Source organism: Phyllostomus hastatus, unplaced genomic scaffold (assembly GCF_019186645.2).
Source record: "Phyllostomus hastatus isolate PE091 unplaced genomic scaffold, TTU_PhHast_1.1 phas_scaffold_182, whole genome shotgun sequence".
NCBI lineage: Eukaryota > Metazoa > Chordata > Mammalia > Chiroptera > Phyllostomidae > Phyllostomus > Phyllostomus hastatus.
In genome coordinates this window covers 17042992-17056555 of record NW_025334013.1, presented here as the reverse complement: position 1 = coordinate 17056555, position 13564 = coordinate 17042992, and the positions used below count along the sequence as shown (strand labels likewise).

The following is a 13564-nucleotide window of genomic DNA, read 5'->3' as shown; positions in this document are numbered from 1 at the left end:
GCAGTGACCTCATGGACTGGTTCTGTAAATGATTTTGACTGTGGATCCTGGCTGCTACCCAGTTTCTTTTGTTCTAGCCCATTCTTCAACCCTGGCTTTGTAACCTTCCATGATGTTTCACGAGTGTCCCTAATATCCTTTCAATTAATCAGCCGGAGTTTTCTGTTGCTGACAACTACAAATCGTGCCTGATACAGACAGGCTCTGTGAAAAGATGACTTTTAAGCCAAAACATGAATGACAAGAAGTCACAAAGAACTGGGGGAGGACCCTTCTGAGCAAAGAACTAGTGCTAAGGCCATAGCAGGAGACCGGTTCAAAATACTTGTATGGTAGATGCTATTACTATTATTTTACAGATGATGAAATAGAGTAATAGACATGAAACAATTTTCACAATGTTACACAGCTAATAAACTGGAACTGGAATAGGAACTCAAACCCAGAATTGTATGCACACTCTTCACCACTATGATACATAACTTCCTAGAGTAATGATCATTATGAGAATCTACTGAAGGAGCCAACTAAATTGTCACTAGTCATTATTAATTTTCTTAAAACATTAACTGGGAATTTACCAAGTATCAAGCACCGTGCTAGACATGAGGGAATACTGAGATGAAAGAGACAGTACATATAACTAAGGCAGCAGAGTCAAAGGCAAAGGGCTTTAGCTAACATTGGTGTGTGGCTTGGAAATACTAAAAGGAACAACACGAGGAGCCCTGGTAGCTCAGCTGGTTGAAGCATCATCCCCATACACCAAGAGGTTGTGGGTTCAGGTCCCACTCAGGGCACATACCTAGGTTGAGGGTTAAATACTCGGCCATGGTGCTTATGGCAGGCAACCAATTGACGTTTCTCTCTCACATAGCTGTTTCTCTCTCCCTTTCTCTCTCCCCGCCCCCACCACTTCCTCTCTAAAATCAATTAAAAAAAAAAAACATATCCTCAGGTGAGGATTAAAAAATTAAAAGGAAAAAGCAGAGAAACCAGACAAACAAAAAGACACTACAATGCAGGTAAATGATAAAATGGAAACTGGAGTTTTAAAATAGTATCAGACTAATATGCAGAGGTTTCAAAAACCAAACATCAAGCTGGGACCAGTGTGGCACTTTTGGTTGGGTGTCATCCTGAAAAGCTAAGGACTGCTGGTTCAATTCCCAGTCAGGGCACATGCCTGGATTGCAGGCTTGATCCCTGGTTGGGGGACATACAAGAGGCAACCAATCAATGTTTCTCCCTCACATCGACCTTTTTTACCCTCCCTTAATCTTTCCCTAAACATAAATAAAATCTTAAAAAAAAAGCATAAAATTGCATAACTCAGCTGGCCTTTTGTTGAACATTTCTGTTCCCACCCTAAGAAGAAATCACTCATTCTGGGGCATGGCCCAACTCCCCTCTCAAGGAAACAGGAATCCACTGCTTTCTGCAAACTTTAGAGGCAGACAAGCACAAATGGAAATATTTTTAAGTAGGGATTATTTAAAAGGTTAAAAGATATGAGGGTATTATCAGGAAAGAAATACCCTCATATCTACCAAGAAACATAACTAGTTTCATACTTCAGTTCAAAAGTCTCTCAAATACAAATAATCAGATCAATAAATGGTTATTTGAATATGGAAAGGTTTAATCATGGCCAAACTTATTACTTTCAGGCTCTGAAAGAGTCAATTCTACATACTAAAGAACTCATAGGTATGGAAGGATATGAATGAATGACTTGAAATTCACAAAAGAAAGTTTTATATATATATGATTAAACACTAAGAAGGACTACATCAAGGGGGTTTCAATCTCTGGTGCAACAAAATACCTAACGTTCAGTTCTGTCAAGAGGCAAAAAAACTGAAGTAAGTGACTTCAAGTATCCAAAAAATAAAATGTTCAATGCCTACTGTGCCAGATACTGTGCTAGACTTCGAAAATACAGCAAAGAACAAGAAACACACAGACTCTTCTTCTCAAGAGCACACAATATGGTTATCATTAATTGAATATCATGACATTAACTGAATAGTACCCAGATCATATAGGTGCTCTACAGTGTTAGCTAAATCTGAATTCTCCTAAGACCTGTTATCTGTGTTCAGAGGCATGGTTCCAACTATTCCCCCTTACTTCCTTCCCTACCAGAGAAACTCCATTATAGGGTGGTGGGGTACAGACAGTAGGATGTCTTTATTACCTCTGCTAACTTTGAAATGCAAGATCAGGAGGAAAAAAAGTGACTTTGTTGAAAACAAAGGAACTCCATATAAAAATATGCAAACTATAGCCCTGGCTGGTGTGGCTCAGTGGTCCAGTGCCGGACTTCAAATAGAGAAGTCTCCGGTTTGATTCCCACTCTAGGGCGCATGCCTGGGTTGCGGGCCGGGTCCCGGGAGGGGGTCAAGTTAGAGGCAACCACAGATTGCTGTTTCTCTCTTTCTCCTTCCTTTCCTCTCTTCTAAAAATGAATAAATAAAGTGTCACAGGTTCGATTCCCAGTCAGGATACATGCCTGGGTTGCAGGCCATGACCCCCAGCAACCACACACTGATGTCTTTCTCTCTCTCTCTCTCCCTCTCTCTCTCTCTCCCTTCCCTCTCTAAAAAATAAATAAATAAAATCTTTTAAAAAATGAATAAATAAAATCTTTAAAAAAATATGCAAACTATATCCACAATAGCTAAAAGGTGGAAACCACCCAAACGTCCATCAGCTGATGAATGGATAAACAAAATGTGGTACAGCCATACAACAGAATGTTATTTGGCCATAAAAAGGAATGAAGTACAAATACATGCTATATCATGACGAACCCTGAAGATATTATGCTAAGTGAAGAAGCTCACATTAGCATATAATTCCATTTACATGAAATATCCAGAATAGGCAAATCCATGGAGATAGAAGTAGATTTTTGGTTTCTTGGGGCTGGAAGGGCTGGGGGATAGAAGGGTCATAGCTAAAAAATCTTTTCTTTAAAAAAAAACAAAACCTGAACTGAGTCCTGGCTGGGTGCCTCAGTTGGTGGGAGAGTTGTCCCCTGCACCAAAAGGCTGCAGGTTCAATCCCTGGTCAGAGCACATACCCAGGGGGTGGGGGCAGTACACATAAGAGGCAACTGATAGATGTTTCTCTCACATCAATGTTTCTCTCTCTCTCCCTTCCCCCAAATCAATAAACATATCCTCGAGTAAGGATCAAAAAAGATTAAGATCATGCTCTCCCCTTCCCACAATACCTCATGCTCTTTCTTTCCAACTTGGGCCTGGCATAATAGCTCCTGAAAAGAAGGATGGCAAAAAGAAGGGCTGTTCTGCCCTCGACGAGGTGGTGACCAGAGAGTACACCATCAACATCCACAAGGGCATCCATGGAGTGGGTTTCAAGAAGCAAGCCCCTCGGGCACTCAAAGAGATCCAGAAATCTGCCATGAAGGCAGGAGCCCTGGATGTGCGCACTGACACCAGGCTCAACGAAGCCCTCTGGGCCAAAGGAATAAGGAATGTCCCATACCGTATCCAGGCATGGTTGTCAGGAAAACCTCATGAGGATCAAGATTCACCAGACAAGCTCTAAACACTGGTCACCTACGTACCTGTCACCACTTTCAAAAATCTACAAACAGTTAATGTGGATGAGAACTGCTGATTGTCAAATAAAGTTATAAAACTGCCAACAAAAAAAATGGAAATTTACATAAAATCAATCATTTTAAGGTGTAAGATTCAGTGGTATTTAGTACTTTCACAATGTTGTGCAACCATCACCTCTAGCTAGTTCCCAAACATTTTCATCACCCCAAAAGAAAACCCCATACCCAAAGCAGTCAGTTTCTATTCCCCCTTCCCCCCAGCACCTGGCAACTACCAATTTGCTTTCCGTATCTGTGGATTTACCCATTCTAGGTTTTTCATATGAATGGAATACCGCAATATGTGACCCTTTGTGTCTGGCTTCTTTCGCTTAGCTTCCTGTTTCACACTCATCCATGCTGTGGCATGTATCAGCACTTCACTCCTTTCTATGCCTGAGTTAGCCTTGCTATGCCATATTGTATTTATCCATTCATCTGTCATCTGCTGGCTTTGTGAATAGTTCTGCTATGAATATTCGTGTACAAGTATCTGTCTGAATACCTGTTTTCAATTATTTTGGATATATACCTAGGAGTGCAATTGCTCGGTCATATGACAATTCTATGTTTAACTTTTTGAGGAATGGCCAAACTGATTTCCACAGCAGCTGCACCATTTTACAATCTCACCAGCAATGTATAAGGGTTCTAATTTCTCCACATCCTCACCACACTTGCTTTTTTTTTTTTTAATTATAGCCATCCTAGTGGGTATTAAGTGGTATTTCATTGTGGTTTGGAGTTTCGTTTTGAGGTGATAAATATGTTCTAAACTTGACCATGGTGCCCTGGCCAGGTGGGTCAGTTGGTTGAAGCGTCATCCCATACTCTGGGAAAAAAAAAAAAGGTTGTGGGGTTTGATCCCTGGTCAGCTGGGGCACATTTGAGAGACAAACAACTGATGTTTCCATTTCTCTCTCTCATCCCCTCCTTCCTCTCTCTAAAATCAATGAAAAGCATCCTTAAATGAGGATTAAAGAAAAATTAAAATTGACCATGGTAATTGTTGTACATATCTGTGGGTATACTAAAAACCACTGAATTACATATACACTTTAAGTAGGTGAATTGTATCATATGTGAATTATATCACAGTAGTTATTAAAAAACTAACTACCGACATAGGCAAAAATATGGATGAATCTCACAGATGCTGAGCAACAGAAGCCAGACATAAAAAAAGTACATACTGTATGATTCCAATTATATGAAGTTCTAGAACAGGCAACACTGTAGTAAAAACAAATCAGAAGCATTACCTGGGGCATGGTGATTGACAAGGAAAGGACACCTGGGAACTTCCCAGAATAATTAAAAGGTTAGTCTATATATTGATGGGAGTATGGTTACATGGGCATAGCCATTTGTCAGAATTGTACAATCAGGATTAGTACATTTTAATGTTTGTAAATGTTACCTAAAAAATGGAAAGGGATGGGTAGAAAGCAGGGGAGGTATAGAGGAAATAAGAATGGCAGAATATTAACAGTTACTGAAATAGGATGATGGGTGCATAGAGGTTCATTATTCTGTTCTAGTCTGTTTACTTCGTATATATTTGGAATTCTCTCTAATAAAGCCCTTTAAAAAATCTTTCTTTCCTAGTATAGATTCATGCAAAACTTGGAAGACTGATTAATGAAATGAACAACCATTGATCATATATAGTTGAAAAATCAGGTTCAAGGCATATATATGGCCATTGCAGCCTTGGTGGAAAAAAAGGACAAACCAAAACATATATGTACCTGTGATGCTATAGTAAGAAAGACACGCACCAAAACTATTAGTGCTCTGGTAGGACAACAGGAGATTTTTTTTCCTCTCTGTTCCTTTGTATTTTCCAAGTACTCTATTGTAAACATTTACTGCTATTATAATAATGTAGAAAAAGCTGTTAGGAGCCACCTTTGGACTGAAAGAAACCTGAGTTTGAATCTGGCTTTACTACACACGGTTGTGTGATCTTGGGCAAAACTATTTAGCTTTGAGCTCCTGGGTTTTTGTTTTTTAACCTGCCAGGTAGGTGTATATAATGGTATCTGTCTCATAGGGTAGTTGGGAACATTAATGAGGTAATAATACACTGTCGAACACTTAGTACAATCCTGCACATGTGGTAAGTGCTCAAGAAACACTGGCTACTTCTTCACCGTTACATGAATAGTACCCACCTTAGCGCTGCTGTGAGAATTACATGGGATACCTGGATAATTTACTAAGTGTGAGTGATAATATTATTTCCAATAAGAATAAAATTGTTTAAGAAAGCCTTCTCTCAAGAAGTTAAACAGAGTTAGTTACCATATGAACCAGAAATTCCACTCCTAGATATATACCCAAAAGAAATGAAAACATATGTTCACATAAAAACTTGCACACAAATCTTCATAGCAACATTGTTTATAATAGCCCATAATAGTTAATGCCCATAATAGTTAATGTTCATTGTTTATAATAGCCCATAATAGTTAATGTTTATTGTTTCTATAATAAAGTAGAAACAACCCAAATGTCCATCAATGGATAGATAAAATGTGGTATATCCATAGAATGGAATATTATTAAGCTATAAAAAGGAACGAAGTTTTGATTTATCTTACAACATGGATGAAACCTGAAAACACTGTTAAATGAAAGAAGCCAGTCACAAAATATATTCTATGAATTCTTTTATATTAAATGTCAGGAATAGGAAAAGCTGCAGAGACAGAAGGTGGATCAGTAGCTGCCTCGGGTTGGGGGAGAAGACGTGTATAACTGGAGTGGACGGTGATCGCTAAAGGGTACGGGTTTCTCTGGGGGCAGCTGATGAGAATGTTCTGGAATTAGAGAGTGGTGATGGTTGCACAACTTTGTAAATATATTAAAAACTATAGAATTGTATACGTTAAAAGGCTAGATTTTATGGTATGCGAATTATATTCAATTATGAAGAAATTTCCAAACTTTTTCTTTTCTCTACCTCAAAATCACAACTTATGAACATTTAGTCCTCACCCTTTCCTTTCTTTGTCTGTCTCCTACCATGAACTGTAGTTATTTATGTGTCTTCTCTTTCTTAAAATACTAAAAACATCCTGAAGGCCAGCTCTTCATCTGATTCATCTATGGATCCTCCTAGGTTTCCAAGGAGTGATGTGGGTTTAACAGGTGCCAATGAATACCTATGGAATGAATAAAAGTATGACTACCTTACATATACACAGTGCTTTATACCTATCAGAGTGTTTTGTTCATGCTTTTAATCTGAACTTTACAACAATCCCGTGAGGAAGTTTGAAAGTTATTCTCATCCCCATTTAATGAGGGAGAGCTGAGGCACAATGCCATGTGGTGCTGAGGAAGAAGTACTGGCCTGAGATCCACAGTCTTGTGCTCCAGGCCAGGTTCTGCCTCCAATGGGCTGTATGATCGGCCCTCGGTGAGGCATTTCACCCTGTAGCCTAGTTCCCCATCTGTAAAATGAGAGGTAGACCCTGAGATGAGCTACAAAACCCCTTTCAATGCCACTATCCTATAATTCTGAGGACACTGCAAGGGAGTTGAATGGAAGTGGAATCCAAGTCATCTGTATTCTCTTTCCTCTAGACACGCTGCCTCCCACTTCAGGGAGCTGCCCCCAGCAGGAGTGACAACTGACCCTTTTTCAACATTCTGAATTATGCAAAAGAGGTATGCAAGTTTCCGTTCACTCTATTTGTGGAGGTTTTCATATTGGAGTATTCCTATATAGTAAAGGGGAAAAAATGCACTTCCAATGCATAAAGGCCATTGGAACTAGCATAATAAAATAAAAAGAGTTGGGCTGTGGAGTTGACAGGTTCAAATCCCAGTTCTGCCACCTACTTTCTATGTGAGAGTATTTCTAAACCTTGGTTTCTTAACCTATAAAACAGGGATAATAATGCCTACCTTTGCAGAGTGATAAGGAATGGAAGAGCCATACATGTAAAATACCTGCCACTGAGCCCGGTAAATATTTATAGAACATTCTAAGCATTTTACAAATGTCATTTTACAACCACCCATAACCACCCTACAGGACAGGTACTATTATATCCTCATTTTACAGACGAAGGATCTGAGGCATAGAGACGTTTCGTTTGCCCAAAATGGAGAGTCAATCTAGATGGTTTAAATGTAGGACCACACTGTTGGCCATTAAAAAATAGTTACTGGCCCTGGCTGGTGTGCCAGCCAGGTGCCTGGTTGAGAGCGTAGGAGAGGCAACCCAGTCGGTTGATGTTTCTCTCACGCTTCAATGTTCATCTCCCTCTCTTTCTTCCTCCCTTCCCCTCTCTCTGAAAATAAATAAAATCTTTTTTTAAAGAAATAGTTACTATGACTATCTGTAATCTGTAGTCTTGCGTAAAAGAAATTTTGCCTCCTGCCGTTAGGGTTAAGCTAAGGAATCACAATCACCTTGACTCTGTTGGTCTCAAATTTAAAGAGTGCACTCCAGTGTCATGGACTAAGCTGGCACAAGGACAGCACCTGGAAAAGGTGTGTTTGGTAGGACAGACCCATCAGGAAAGCATCTTTGGAAAAAGGGTTCTTTGCCATCTTTGAGGCTCCAGGCTCAAATGAGTCCATGTGGGGCTGACTGAAGCTTTCTCTGTGAAAGTCCATCCTAAGAAATCCTTTACTTGGTGCAAGACTCTGAATAAAAACTAACCCTGATATCTTCCCTGCCTGAACAGGTTCTGTTTTGCCATTTGAGCCTTGTGAAATTAATTTCCTTGATGTTTTCAGAAGTTTGCTTTTCAGTGGTCACAGTTAATTTACCTGCCTTCTCCCAGGGCCACAATTACTTTATGACAGTGGAATGGAACAAGAAGAGAGAAGGAAGGGAGTGCATTTTTTTAGAATGCTGCCTTCTTCCCCTGTATTTAAGAGCATCTGCAGCCTTGGATTTTGCCTTTAGCTTGCATCTTTCCAAATCCTGCCCCGATTCAAAGTACTTTTCATAAAGAAGCCTTTGAAGTTTCATCCTCCAACTTTACTCCTAGCAGAAAGGTCAAAGAATTAAGCCAACAAATTTGGAAGTACTTCCTTCTAATTCAGTTGCAGCTGTGCTACATACAGATGTCTGACTCAAAGGGGAACAGGTAAGTCATCAGCACCCAAACATAAAGTTACTTGACCAGAAATGCCTGATTCCCATTCTGAGAAAGGCTCTCTAAAAAGTTCTGAGTTAAGCACAGCTTTATGCTTTTTGAAAATAGAATCTGGAGATGATGAATAAGGTCAAAATTCGACCAAGGTCCTGGTCCTAACACAGTGCCTCCAGAGAGCCCTTACAAAGCCACCTGGGCAAGGTCCGACCCTGTTCTGCCCCACCCCAACCCCAAGAAATGGGGTTAATACCTCCCCAGATGGCTGCAGGGAAGATTAAGGGTTATTATTCTTGGCCTCTAGCTCTGTCACAGCTCTAGCAGTTGTGACCTTGTTCATCCTAAAATAAGACAACTATAAAAGTGCAAACAGCGATCCCTGAATCTGACACTACAGTAGGGTGAGAACTGTCTTTCTACAAGGCCTCTGGCACTGCCTCCTATATTCCAACCTGTTGGCTGAACCCTCCTCTTATTCAGACCTCAAGTTTTTAAGGTATTAGTCACTAATGCCACAGAGCCCTTTGAGGAGTCAGCAGCTATTACTAACAGCACAAAGAATGAGCCCCAGAGCTCTCAGGGTTTCGGTCAGGTCTGAATTCACCCTGAACAAACCAAAGAGGTACTCCTTTACCTCATGCCTGGACTCCTGAGGGCAACCGGTGAGGTCTAGTGGAAAGCATATATTGCATCATTTAGTCCTCATAAACCCATTTTTAAAGTGGATGCTGTCACAAATCTCATTTCACAGAGAAAACGGTAGCACAGAGAGGACATGTGATTTACCCTAGGTCACACAGCTAAGAAAGTGCAGACAAAGGCTCAAATATCAGCGCTACTACTACTAGCTATATAACCTCCAGCATATTTTTAAATTTTCTGGAACCCCTGTTTCCTTATTTGTGAAGTGGGGATAATGATAAATACCTACCTCCTAGGGGATTTATAAGAATTAAATGAGATATTATAGGAAAAATGTAAGTACTGTAAGCACAAACTTTTTTACAGATCAAACTGACAGGATTTTGATACAATTTTAACATAACAGGATTTAAAATACTAAAAGATCACTTAATCCAATTATCTGCGTGAACTCCTACCTACAGATCCTTGATAAGAAGTGGCAAAGGCTCTGCTTGAATACCTCCAATAATGGGTAACTCACTCCCTCACTAGGCAGCCCATTTTGTTTTTGGAAAGCCAAATTCTATCCTATCAAGCGGTCTACCCTTTTGGAATTTCCATCCTTTGATCCTAGTGCTGCCTTCCAGAATCACACAGAGAAAGTCCACCCTCTCCACATGACAGTTCTTCAAGTATTTGAAGGCAGGTATCACATTACCCCCCCCCCCCCCCACTTTTGGCTTTGGTCCTTTCAGCTCTTCCTCATGTACCACAGTCTCAGAAGAGATAGACCTGGGTTTGAACTCTGATCCTTTCCCTCACTAGCTGTGTGACCTTAAGCAAGTTACTTAACATCTCTGAACCTGTATCTTCATATGTGTAATACGCAAAATGATTTTCATCTCATAGGGCAGCCATGAGGGTTAAGTTGGATAAAGCAAGAACACTACTTAGGACAGAGCCTGAGATTCAGCAGTCACTTTTTAGGATGTATGCCTATTAGTATGTACCTCTTAAAGTAAATTAGTCAGAATTAAACGTAACACCAAGGGACTGGTTTCTGATGGTAACTGCCAGGGCTTGGGGTCTGGAAGAGCTGACTGAAAGAAAGCACAGCTTAGGAGCTATGCGGGCCATCTGCGACGGCAGCCCAAAGATGCAGTGGAGAAGCTGGGAAGTTGAGGATGAAAGAAGAAAATGGGATGTACCATTAAACCAGTGACACAGAAGAGAAGGTAATTATCACCATGTTACACGTTGTCTATCACTTCTTCTCAGAGACCCAGAACTCCACATGTGGGCCACATTTCCCAATTCAAAAGGGAGAGTAGAAAATAAAAATAATTAAAGTTCTGGGTCTTCCCAGTAGTTGGCCCCTCAAGATCCACAGATGTTTATTGAGGATCTTCAGTTGTATCCTTCAAGATCCTGAAATTCAGGTGTGTGAAAATACCTTATACAGGTTGTCCCATGAGTCAATACTGAGTTCCTTTCAGGGAGAAAAATTGTCAGCTGGGTGACAACTCTAAAACTCCAAACTAGCAAAATTGTAAATGTTAATACCATCTCCATAATCAACACATATTCTCTTTCTTTCAGTAACCCCAAGGGAGGGAGTCCCAGGCAGAAGTATGGATTGTTGTTCAATTACTCTGCAGCATTGACCCAAACTGAGATGTGACTTGAACAAAGTGCCCTCAGATAGGTCAAAAGAAGGAAGGATGACAAGACTCCATAATTAAGGCAGCACGATCCCAAACTATGGCAGAAAAGGTCATTTCCCACTTGCCAATGCAACACAACAATCTGCAGAATTCCTGAAGAAGGAATTCACCGTTAGACTCAGCCTAGCAGAGCCCTAACAGTTACTCTCTGGTCTGTCATAGAGGTTCTATCAACAGCCAAGATTCAATTCAATCTCTTTAAACATACAAGAATTACGCCCTGACTGGTGTGGCTCAGATGCTCGGGCAACTTCCCATAAGCAAAAGGTTGTTCAAATCTGCGTCAGGGCACATGGCTGGGTTGCAGGTTCAGTCCCAGTTGGGGTGTGTAGGAGAGGCAACTGATGGCAATGCTTTCTCACATCGCTGTTTCTCTCCCACCCTTTCCTTCTCTCTAACAATAAATAAATAAATCTTAAAAAAACAACAAAAGAGCCCCTTTTAAATATATATATGCATTACATATACATATGAATTACAAGGAAGAATAAGCCAGAAGAACTCAAACCAGAAATAGCCTTAAGTAGTTCCTTCACCTAGTGAACAGAGACTGGCCACTCAAGAAGAACTGTAAGGTACAGAAGAGCCTAGTGCAGGCCACTGGGAACACCTGTGGCCTAGGTGGGGTTTTCAGACTGTCTCTAAGTCAACATGTGCCCTCAGAATAGTTTTCTTCTCAAAACTGCTTCAAGTTTTGTTAAAAGGAAACTTAACTGTCATGTGGCCCTGATCATCCATCTACCCCTTCCTTGGAAAGCCTGGCCAGGTTTCTAAACTCATAAACTTGAGAGGAAAACTTTAAAGTTGCCCTGCCACTCCCTCAGGAAGCTAAAGAAAGTCACAGAAGAAAAGGACTTTGAGGAAGATATTCAAATGAGGCTGTTAGACATCAGTCGTAAGTCCCCATACCTCTCCTCTACAGACCCTGCTAGTACACCTGCAGAGGAGAGCCGGAGGGCGCTAAACAAATTCAACCTGGCTAACAAGGGGGCGTCCGTCCCACTGAGCTTTCAGTAACAAGAATTGGATTATGCAGGTTCGAAAACTCTTCACTCCACACTTCCTATTTAGCCTTTTAAGTGACTACTGAATAGCCCCCGTCCGAAGTAAAGGCCCTCTGTACCGGCGTTACAGTCGCCTGGCGGAAATACCTTGGCAGAGTTCAGTTTGGTGCCAGGATGGGTCACGGAAGGCATGTGCGGCTGCCAGAAGCCTGGACACGGACACACACACGAGACGGAGAGAGAGAGAGAGGGAAAGAGGGGAGGGAGGTGGGGGGAGAGAGGTGGGGAAGCGAGAGAGAGAGAAGAGAGAGAAGGAAACTAAGAGAACAGATCAGGTAAACGTTGCCCTCCCGGCACTTTCACCTGCTCCATTTTTCCTGAGACGCGCGCCAGATCAGATGTCAAACAAAAACTCCGCAAAAAAGTCCCGGGATGGGACGACTTCCACCTCTCCCACGGCAGAGGTTCTCCCGACTCCCCAAGCCTTTCCCTCAACGTCCCGGCCAGCCCTCCGTGACCATCCCAACCCCGGCCCACTCTGCCCTCCGCCCCAGAGAGGCCTGAACCGGGCTCGGGACATCCCAGAGCCCCCAAGTGGGCGAGCTCAGGCCGCCGGGCCGACAGGGCTGGGGCCGGCCCAGAGGGAGCGGCCCGTGTGCCGGAGCACCGGGAGCCAGTCCTCGCCTCCGCGGCCGCGGAGGGCAGGGGCCGGCGGCTACCCGTACCTGTCAGGCCTCTTCCCAGGACCGGCGGCGGCGTAACTTCAGGAGCCCATGTCAGTCTGGGGGCCCGGCCCCTCTCCCGGGAGGGGGGGCGCGGATCCCCGGGAGGGGGCTGGTGGTCCCAGGCACCTCTAGCTCCTGCCCATGCTCTCCGCCCGGCGCCTGGCCGGGGCCGGACAGCGCCTCCGCCCGCCCCTGCGCACCGTCTCACACCCGCGCTCACACACACTCACACTCCCTCGCGCGCTCTCACACACGCACTCCCCTCCCTCCTCTGCTCTGTTTATCTCCTCCAGCTGTCTGGGGACCCGGGAGAAGCCCAGCACCGCGCCTGCGCCACGCAGTCTCCGCCCCCGCCCCGCACCTCCCAGCCGGCCGCTACGCTACGGAGACTGCGTCCCACCGTTTCCAGAATGGCGAGCCGGGTTCCCCTACCACTCGCGCGCGGTCAACGTCTGCTGCCGGCGGCGCCTACTAACATGCTAGTGGGGGAGCCCCCGCACCGCCGCGACCAATCCGCTTTGCCGCTCGCCGGACCGGCAGCCAGTGGGCGGGAAAGCAAGACTAAGCCCTGAGCATCGTGGGAGTCGTAGTTTTTCTCTGTGGAAGAGTTCCTGGAGCGTGGGCCCACCCCACCCAGTTGCCCTTAGTTACTCAGACGCACTTTCCACCCTACATCCACGTAAAATGCTCCCTCAAGTCGCCTCTGTGACATACCTAACACTCACCCCTGGCT

The 13564-nt window shown here is 43.2% G+C and overlaps 1 protein-coding gene and 1 pseudogene across 4 annotated transcripts in view; one reads left to right on the top strand and one right to left on the bottom strand.

Annotated features, from left to right (window-relative positions):
* Window positions 1–13164, bottom strand: part of WDTC1 (WD and tetratricopeptide repeats 1) — a 64985-nt gene extending 51821 nt beyond the window's left edge. Inside the window, exons 1-2 of one of the 4 annotated variants that reach the window (XM_045859060.1) lie at window positions 12832–13163; window positions 12254–12315 (exon numbers count right to left, since the gene is read on the bottom strand). The gene's annotated coding sequence lies outside the window, so the exon portion shown is untranslated. Of the gene's footprint in view, window positions 1–6637; window positions 6659–12253; window positions 12316–12831 lie in introns of those variants that run through there. The other 3 variants (XM_045859063.1, XM_045859059.1, XM_045859061.1) reach the window with 3 other exon arrangements.
* LOC123831709 lies at window positions 1020–3651 on the top strand (annotated as a pseudogene).
* Window positions 13165–13564: the final 400 nt, after the last annotated feature.